Source organism: Pinus tabuliformis, chromosome 1_1, assembly GCF_031772625.1.
Source record: "Pinus tabuliformis cultivar Carrire ecotype Pingquan chromosome 1_1, CPIR1, whole genome shotgun sequence".
Taxonomy (NCBI): Eukaryota; Viridiplantae; Streptophyta; class Pinopsida; order Pinales; family Pinaceae; genus Pinus; species Pinus tabuliformis.
Window position 1 is genome coordinate 716024623 of NC_142297.1, and position 10964 is coordinate 716035586.

Sequence of the window (10964 nt, forward strand, 5' to 3'; positions counted from 1 at the left end):
GGACTGTTATCTTATTCAAACTCTCCGCAATACTAGATTAGTACAAGCCTTTTTTATAGCCTCCATGAAACATACACAATTGCATATGTTCCCTCTTCTACGAAAGGGTGCAGTTGGAAAGCCATGTCCTGAGGCATGAATGCGTAGCTTTATCCCCAAACGTTGAATGCTTATAAATTCAAGGTCATGATTAGGGAAAAACTAATAGGAATTTTCATTTTCTTTTGGGAGAAAGGCAGAAATTGAGAAGAGCAAGATGAAAGAGAATAACTATAGCTATTTCCGTTTCTGGTAAATACGATTATGTCCAAAGTGGGAATTCTGTGGATGAATTCGATTTTGAGTATGATTAAAACAAACCTACAAACCGGGGATCTATTTGGTTGTGGAGTTCTTATACCATATGAGGGTTTTCTCCACCTGAAATCTGTGTATTACTATCTGCATTCTCTATTTCTGTGTTCATTTTCTTTTCATTCATTCTATCCATCGGTCTGTTGAATGCAAGTATTGCTGCTGCGTCTTTTTTGGTTATGAAGAGAGGCGGCTTTCTCCACTACAACTAGGGTTTTGACCCCTGCTGCCAACTCGTTGTAGGTAGCTTTCATCACGTGGTCAATTTTTACCCTAAATCCAGTCTTGAGCAAAAAACCGTGGTGTTCCAAGCCCCTGTAGCTAAGACCTCAAAGCATGGAGCTCATCAACCAGAGAGAGTATGTTTCCTCATGAAGTTATTAGAAGTGTCAAAGAAAATAACTATTCCATTTCCCAGGTGTAAGGCTCTTTTATTTGTTCAAAAGTTTTTGGTTGATAAGTTGATGGGCCAGTGGTTGAATCACAAGGTTTTAGGGCTTTGACTAGAAGAAAAACTACTGTTGATGAAAGGATCCTTAAGTTTCATCCTTTATGGAGACATATATATTGATTTCCTGTTTGAATGAAGGAGGAAAGAAGCTTAATATTTCACAGTGGTCCTTATTTTACGCGCTATTGATGGTTTTATTTGAATTGCAGAATGCTGGAATTCAACACTTTTACCTTTCATTTTCACTTTAGTGTACTTTCTTCGCTAAATTTGTTCCAACATCTGAGCCTATCTCATGCATATTTCTAGATAATGTTAGAGCCCATGGTTCCATGATCAGTTGTGTCATCGTGATGATTTGTATTATGTATCATGGTTCCACAAAAGTGTGACCATTGTAGGCAAGTTTGTTCATGGCTTCTTTCTTAGTCTTTGGATGTTTATTTATATATGAAAATTTTTTGTTCCACAATAATGCCTTAACCACCTATCTTCTATGTGGTTATGGACTGTTATCTTATTCAAACTCTCCGCAATACTAGATTAGTACAAGCCTTTTTTATAGCCTCCATGAAACATACACAATTGCATATGTTCCCTCTTCTACGAAAGGGTGCAGTTGGAAAGCCATGTCCTGAGGCATGAATGCGTAGCTTTATCCCCAAACGTTGAATGCTTATAAATTCAAGGTCATGATTAGGGAAAAACTAATAGGAATTTTCATTTTCTTTTGGGAGAAAGGCAGAAATTGAGAAGAGCAAGATGAAAGAGAATAACTATAGCTATTTCCGTTTCTGGTAAATACAGTTATGTCCAAAGTGGGAATTCTGTGGATGAATTCGATTTTGAGTATGATTAAAACAAACCTGCAAACCGGGGATCTATTTGGTTGTGGAGTTCTTATACCATATGAGGGTTTTCTCCACCTGAAATCTGTGTATTACTATCTGCATTCTCTATTTCTGTGTTCATTTTCTTTTCATTCATTCTATCCATCGGTCTGTTGAATGCAAGTATTACTGCTGCGTCTTTTTTGGTTATGAAGAGAGGCGGCTTTCTCCACTACAGCTAGGGTTTTGACCCCTGTTGCCAACTCGCTGTAGGTAGCTTTCATCACGTGGTCAATTTTTACCCTAAATCCAGCCTTCAGCAAAAAATCGTGGTGTTCCAAGCCCCTGTAGCTAAGACCTCAAAGCATGGAGCTCATCAACCAGAGAGAGTATGTTTTTTCATGAAGTTATTAGAAGTGTCAAAGAAAATAACTATTCCATTTCCCAGGTGTAAGGCTCTTTTATTTGTTCAAAAGTTTTTGGTTGATAAGTTGATGGGCCAGTGGCTGAATCACAAGGTTTTAGGGCTTCGACTAGAAGAAAAACTACTGCTGATGAAAGGATCCTTAAGTTTCATCCTTTATGGAGACATATATATTGCTTTCCTGTTTGAATGAAGGAGGAAAGAAGCTTAATATTTCACAGTGGTCCTTATTTTACGCGCTATTGATGGTTTTATTTGAATTGCAGAATGTTGGAATTCAACACTTTTACCTTTCATTTTCACTTTAGTGTACTTTCTTCGCTAAATTTGTTCCAACATCTGAGCCTATCTCATGCATATTTATAGATAATGTTAGAGCCCATGGTTCCATGATCAATTGTGTCATCGTGATGATTTGTATTATGTATCATGGTTAGTCAAAAGTGTGACCAATGTACTAGACCATACTTAGTAATCTATGTAAACTGTTCTTTTCATCCAGATGGTTTCTCTAGACCTTTGAGGTTTGTATCATCTAACTGGGCTGATCTGTTTATTAAATATGAATTGGGCCGACCTGTGCATGTGAGACTTGGGGTTGGCCCCTTTGGAAATTTCAAATTTTTTCATGAGTTATACGGATGTGACAACTAAAAACTTATACATCCGCTGCTAAGGGAAGATTTGGCGTTCTTACATGATGAGTGAAGGAGATTGACTATTTGGGGCTTTTGATGCTGAGCATTCACTTTGAAAGTCCACTTACCCATTTTGGAGGATACATAGAGATTGTACTTACTGGTTTTTGTGGAGGAAAGGAGCACTTGGGAGGCCTTTAGAGGCTGGATGTGGCATCTTGAAGGGCCTTCTTTGCATCATCTGTGGAGGGAGAAACTGACATACTAACAATTCCACACCTAAGGATAGTTAGGAGGTGAGGTCATACTAACAATTCGACACCTAAGGATAGGTATGAGGTGAGGTCATTCAAAGCCTTTCGTTTCCGGTCATGAAATTACATTGGTTGGTAAGGCTAAAATTATATTCAAACTGCCCACATTCTTTCTCCTTTCACATCATACTCCATTTCGATCTTCTTAACTTTGTACAAAAAGAAAATGGGAATTGAATTACTCCTCTTTTGCAAATCGCTGCATTTAGGTGGATTGGTCAGGCTGCAAATAAATAGAAACTGCCCATGATAGTCCACAATCTGGCCACTGTTATGTGACTGATGGAATCTGATTGTTGGTATGGTCTGGCCGCTGTTTTCACAGTGGTCCTTATTTTACGCGCTATTGATGGTTTTATTTGAATTGCAGAATGCTGGAATTCAACACTTTTACCTTTCATTTTCACTTTAGTGTACTTTCTTCGCTAAATTTGTTCCAACATCTGAGCCTATCTCATGCATATTTCTAGATAATGTTAGAGCCCATGGTTCCATGATCAGTTGTGTCATCGTGATGATTTGTATTATGTATCATGGTTAGTCAAAAGTGTGACCATTGTACTAGACCATGCTTAGTAATCTATGTAAACTGTTCTTTTCATCCAGATGGTTTCTCTAGACCTTTGAGGTTTGTATCATCTAACTGGGCTGATCTGTTTATTAAATATGAATTGGGCCGACCTGTGCATGTGAGACTTGGGGTTGGCCCCTTTGGAAATTTCAAATTTGTTCATGAGTTATACGGATGTGACAACAAAAAACTTATACATCCACTGCTAAGGGAAGATTTGGCGTTCTTACATGATGAGTGAAGGAGATCGACTATTTGGGGCTTTTGATGCTGAGCATTCACTTTGAAAGTCCACTTACCCATTTTGGAGGATACATAGAGATTGTACTTACTGGTTTTTGTGGAGGAAAGGAGCACTTGGGAGGCCTTTAGAGGCTGGATGTGGCATCTTGAAGGGCCTTCTTTGCATCATTTGTGGAGGGAGAAACTGACATACTAACAATTCCACACCTAAGGATAGTTAGGAGGTGAGGTCATACTAACAATTCGACACCTAAGGATAGGTATGAGGTGAGGTCATTCAAAGCCTTTCGTTTCCGGTCATGAAATTACATTGGTTGGTAAGGCTAAAATTATATTCAAACTGCCCACATTCTTTCTCCTTTCACATCATACTCCATTTCAATCTTCTTAACTTTGTACAAAAAGAAAATGGGAATTGAATTACTCCTCTTTTGCAGATCGCTGCATTTAGGTGGATTGGTCAACCTGCAAATAAATAGAAACTGCCCATGATAGTCCGCAATCTGGCCACTGTTATGTGACTGATGGAATCTGATTGTTGGTATGGTCTGGCCGCTGTTTTCAGGGTCTTGTTTCTGATAGTTCTTCTATATGCCTGGACTGAAGGACTGCGTTAACTTTCAAATTCAATAGCTATACATGGTGTTTGAAGAGCGTGTTCACTATATGCAATGCCTGCTTTTCAACATCCCTAAAATGTGCAGAAATGCACAAGCACAGTGAGTACACCCGCATATAGCATATTAAAGAAAAAAAAATTGTGCATTGTTCACATGATACTTAATATATCATAAATTATTACAAAGCCATATGGAGTCCAGTCAGCCTTTTAGAAGGGTCTGGAAAGGGTAAATTAAGTGAGTGAAATACATGGGAAATGCCTTGATTGAACAAGATCTCTTAATGTGTAGGATCAGTATTAGGATTGGCTGAGAAATTTTCCTATTTCATTGATGTTTTGTCGGTACTGCAAGAATATAAGCATTTTTTAGCCGCTTAAGGTGCTTCTAAATTCCAACAATATGTAGCTTTTCCCTGAAGAAAATGGGAATTGAATTACTCCTCTTTTGTAGATCGCTGCATTTAGGTGGATTGATCAGGCTGCAAATAAATAGAAACTGCCCATGATTGTCCGCAATCTGGCCACTGTTATGTGATTGTTGGAATCTGATTGTTGGTATGGTCTGGCCACTCTTTTCAGGGTCCTGTTTCTGATAGTTCTTCTATATGCCTGGACTGAAGGACTGTGTGAACTTTCAGATTCAATAGCTATACATGGTGTTTGAAGAGCGTGTTCACTATATGCAATGCCTCCTTTTCAACATCCCTAAAATGTGCAGAAATGCACAAGCACAGTGAGTACACCCGAATATATCATATTAAAGAAAAAAAAATTGTGCATTGTTCACATGATACTTAATATATCATAAATTATTACAAAGCCATATGGAGTCCAGTCAGCCTTTTAGAAGGGTCTGGAAAGGGTAAATTAAGTGAGTGAAATACATGGCAAATGCCTTGATTGAACAACATCTCTTAATGTGTAGGATCAGTATTAGGATTGGCTGAGAAATTTTCCTATTTCATTGATGTTTTGCCGGTACTGTAAGACTATAAGCATTTTTGAGCCGCTTAAGGTGCTTCTAAATTCCAACAATATGTAGCTTTTCCCTGAATCAAATAACAAGCATTTTGTTAACGTGGATTACCTTCGGTCGTTAATATGAGAGGTTATTCTCCTCCCCGTGTAGGTTGTGCCCTTATTATTGTTTCACCATCAACAGTTAACCTTCTTAGATTAGATTCCCCATTCATGTCACATCTTCTTTGTCTAGAATTCTGTATTGTGCTGAAATTGCTGAATTGCAGGTACTCCCCTCACGGGAAAACGAAACCTCTTGTTCTATTATGGAGACAACCTTGACACCCAATGCCATTCCTCTATTGCTGAATGGTTGCACCGAGATTCAACCACTACTTCAAATAATCGATGTAGGTTTCGTTACCTCATTGAAAACAACATCCTCGCACTTCCACATTACTCTATCTGATGGAGCACATCAAGATAAGACTTTGCTACCATCCGCATATGGCCCACAAGTTGTCTCTGGAGACATCCAAATTGGATCAATAATTCTGCTCAAAAAATCAGCTTGCACAGTGCTCCAAAACTCCTCGTAAGGCCCACCATTTGAAATCACCCTCTTTTACTTTTTCCCGCCTAGCCGTTTTTTGCATCAAACGAAGGAAAATGGAATCTTTATTAATTCATTTCTTACTTGTTTACATAAGGTCCATCCGAGTCGTTGAGCTTGAAGTTGTGAAGCGCACAACAGCGTTGATGAAGGACACATCGACGCTGCAACATGCACAGGCGGGTTCAGCCCAATTTAGCTCTTCGTCAGCTAAAGATACCTTGCCCTCTTCAGTTACCCCACCAACTACGGCAACAACTACAACAATTCCATTCACGGCACTCAACCCTTACCGAAAGTATTGGTCTATCCAAGGTAGAGCATCTGCGAAGACATCATTGAAGTCATACAACAATGTGTGAGGCTCAGGAAAAGTTTTCAGATTTGACCTTATCAACCGTGATAAGGAAGAGATCCACCTTTCTGCATTTGCTGAACTGGCCGAATCTCTTTACAATCTAATTCAGGTTGGGCAACTATACATTGTATCAAATGGCACAGTGAGAGAAGAAAATCCAAACTACAACCACCTCAAGAACAAATGGGAGATTTACTTGTCTGCTGCTTCCACTATCAATCCATGTCCTACAGATGATCCAACGTTTCCCTACCAGAGCTTTCACTTCAAGAATATTGCTGACGTAAAAAATGCACCTCCAAATACAAATGTAGATGTCATTGGTGTTGTTACTTCCACGTCACCTGCATCAACAATTCGACGAAAAGATGGAAGTGAGACATTAAGGAAAACACTCATACTAAAGGACAGGTCGGGTTTTAGCATTGATGTAACATTATGGGGAGAACACTGTGACTATATCGGACAACGTCTTTCTGAATTCTACTCTTTCGACAACCCACCAATTCTTGCAATCAAAGGAGGCCGCGTGTCTGAATTTAATGGCACCACAATAGGGACGATACCAACGAGCACTCTCACAATAAATCCACAAGTTGAAGAAACTCAGCAACTACATGCATGGTTCCGTGAAACCGGCTATAGCTCTTCTTCTCCATCTTTGAGTAGAAACTATGGTGTTGCTTCGAAACGTGCCCTACCACGAAAGACGTTTCATGAGATTGCTGGCATGCAGCCCTCTGATAAAGCAATTTGGGTTTCAGTTCGAGCAACAATTACTGCTCTTCATATGGATGACTTCTACTTTCTAGCATGTCCACTAGATTTCAATGGAAAACAATGCATGAAGAAGGTTGTGGAGCATTCTAACAATCTTTGGCATTGTACAAAATGTAACGGTGACTTCCCAGAATGTGACTACCATTACAAACTTAAAATTGAGCTACATGACCACACCGGGAATCTACAGAACGTCACAGTTTTCAATGATGCAGGGAACGAGCTCATGGGCATCACAGCTAAAGACCTGTTCCTACTTTCTATCGAACCAACTGATCTACAGGAAATTTGTGGCCGGATTTCAGGGCACCGCTTCCAGCTAACACTTTCCATTAAAATAGATTACTTCAACGGTGTTCAACGCTTGCAACCAATACTGATCAATTCAGAGGAAATTCAATATGCCTCTGCATGCAAGGAAGCGCTCACTGACATTCAAGCACTGTCCGCTTCAAAACGACCTATTGTTCGCCGCCTGTGAACTTTTTCCTAGGGCGTCATCTACCACGCCTATTTGTACATAAACAAACATTTCCACACAACTAATTGTCTCATCTTTGTAAATTACACACCCATGTTATTATGATGAAACCTGTAGTTTTCAGTGCAAATACTCTCTTCCATTCATTCCAACATATGTATGTTTGCCATTTACATTTTACGTAATATAAATATCAACAGATGTAAAGAGTCACTACATATCTTTGTCGTTCGTTGTCTACATGCTACACATTGATCCCTTGCTTGCTAAGCTATTCATTTTATCACTCAAACATGTCAAACAAAAATTTTTCTAAGAAAAGGGAACAAATTATTTTTAATCTTGTTTCTCTCCTCTCAATGATAGATACTGAAATAACATATGGTTTCATATCATTCCTAATTGCATGTTTTCCCTTCTACCTAATCTACCTATCTTCACCGATGTTGAACTAAAAAATTTTAAATCTAAGTTCAAAATATAATGTTCCAATTTCACAATGGATGTGCACACAATAAAATGAGATACCAAACATGCACTACTTGTTTACGAAAACTAACAACTACTACATGTACTTGTTTAGATATGCCACCAAACAATAAACTTGCGGACAAAAACAAGTGGCGGCGTATTCTTTATGCACAACAAAAGGATCAAATAAATGCACGACGCCGACTACTTTATGAACAGCACAATAACCCTACTACTTCCTCTACATCCCTTCCCACCTCAAATGAATATAACCCTCCCCTTAACGAAGAACACCGTCGCTTTCGAGAAAGGATTGATGGACTTTCTACCTTGCATGTTTGCACAACATGCAAGGAAGCATACCCAGGAATGAAAACAAAGCTCTTCCACAATAGACTCTCTTGTTTTCGTTGTGCATCATCTAAATCTACCAATCGTTTTTCTGAACTAAACAACATGGACCCTGGAGAACAACCCTGTGTCCTTCACCAATTAACCCAAGTTGAAGAAATGCTCATCGCACGTGTCAACCCCATTCTACAAGTCACTCATTCCCGTGGTGGTCAATATAAATATAGTGGCCATACAATTAGTTTCCCTCAAGATATCACCAGTATTGTCAAATACTTACCCCGGATGCTCTCTGACTTAGACATCCTCATTGTGAAAAGGCAAAATCCATCTGAAAAGGCTTACGAATTCTACGTTTGCAAATCACGTGTCCTTGCAGCCCTTGAATACAAAATAAAATATGACCCTTACTACCGTGATGTTCAATTGAATTCATCTACAATTTCTACGCTGCTAGATCTCCCTACAGACATTTCTTCTCTTCTCCACAATGTAACCACCTCCTCTTTTGAACCCCATCAAACCACTACTGATTCCACTTATAATCTTGATGATGTCATGCTACTTCCATTAGAAATCCAACCCTCTTCTTTCTTTCCAGTCCTCCCAAATTCATGTACCGAGCGTGACCACATTTGTAACTATTTGCACTCGACCCATTCAAGTTCAACAAGCTCTATCGATTGGCCTCCGATATCTCCAACCGCTATAAATGAATACAACACCATCGGCCTCCTTGCCATGGCATTCCCCACACTCTTCCCTACAGGCATTGCAATGATCATGCAACCAAGACTTACAAAAGTTGAAATGCATGAATATGCTTTGCACTTGCTTCACTACCATGATAACCACTTTGGCCAACACCCAAGATTCCGCTACTATCTTTATAACATTCTAATGCGCCACCGTAGCCAAGCAACAGCCAGTGTTTTCGTGAAGAAGTACATTGAGAACAACTTGCCAACAACGGTGTCAGACCTACGCCAGTGTCTTCATGACTCTCCAGATTCAAGATTGCCAGAGCAAATAATGAGGTTTGGGTCAGCTCTACGAGGAACACGGTCTTTCTGGAACAAACGCCGATCTGAGCTGACTGACATGATCACGCAAATAGGCAGCCCAACATTCTTCTTCACTCTCAGTGCAGCTGATACTAAATGGCATAACTTGCACACGATCATGCCCACAAGTGTTCATTCCACTTCAGTCAATCCCTTCCAATGGAAAATCCAAAACATAATTAAAAACCCACATCTAACAACCCAATATATGCATTGTAGATTTACAATTTTCCTTGAAGAAATCCTTCAAAAAGGCCTCCATGCAACCGACTACTGGTGCAGGTATTATTTAATATCCATATCCCTCTACATTAATTTTATACATTGCATATACATGTATTAACTGAATGTACCCTTCATGTTATATTCAGATACGAATGGCAACATAGAGGATCCGCACACATTCATGGCTTCCTTTGGCTACAAAATGCACCAGACATGGACACACTTGATTGGGACAATGCATTAGAAATTGCTAATGCACATAAATATTTCGACCACTACGTAACTGCTTGGAATCCACGTCAGGCAGAACACCGAACTATTCCGCTTCACCAGTCAACAATTCATAACCCGTGTCTCCTTGACACAGCAGCAATATTCGCATCCAATCAATTTGAAGACTACACAGAGCTTGTCAACTGCGTTCAACGTCATACAAAGTGTCATGAATCTTCCTGTCTGCGTAAGAAAGACAATGTGCTTAGCTGCCGATATGGAGTACCGTGGGAATTGAAGTCCACTTCTTCACTTTTCATTGATGATAAGGGTCATAAAACCTATGTCCCTGCTCGCAATGATGAAAGATTGAATATTCACAACGCCGATCTACTCTCTATTTGGAGAGCAAATGTTGATTGCCAACCAGTCCTTTCTCGCCATGCTGTATTGAAATATATTTCAAAATATGCAACAAAAGCAGAGACAAGATCTGAGAGCTATCGTTAAATGCTATCGCGACTATCACAAAGTGCCCTTCCAGAAGCACCTACTAGTGGTGTCATCCGGAAACTCCTTACAGAAACCATTGCAGATAGAGACATTGGTGCACAAGAAATATGCCATATGTTGCAAAAGCTACCTCTCTCTCTTTGCAGCCGTACATTCCGTTCTTTGAATGTCAACAGGGCTGTTTTCAAACGTGTTTCGCAAGATACTGAAAATCCTGGTTCGACGCCCAACTTTATCGTTGCGTATATGAACAGGCCTGCCTCACTAGAAGCACTGCCCCTCCTTGAAGCTGCTCGCTCGTGGTCATATTCTGCCCAGCGGAGAAGAAACCACTGGAAACACATATTCCCCCCAATGATTGTACATGTCTTGCCCCATGACAATGTCATTCCTTCCTCTACTAATCCTTCTTATGCCACCTTCTGTTGGAGTGAATTACTCTTATATTTCCCCTTCTGAACACTCCCTGATGATATCGGTACAACTGA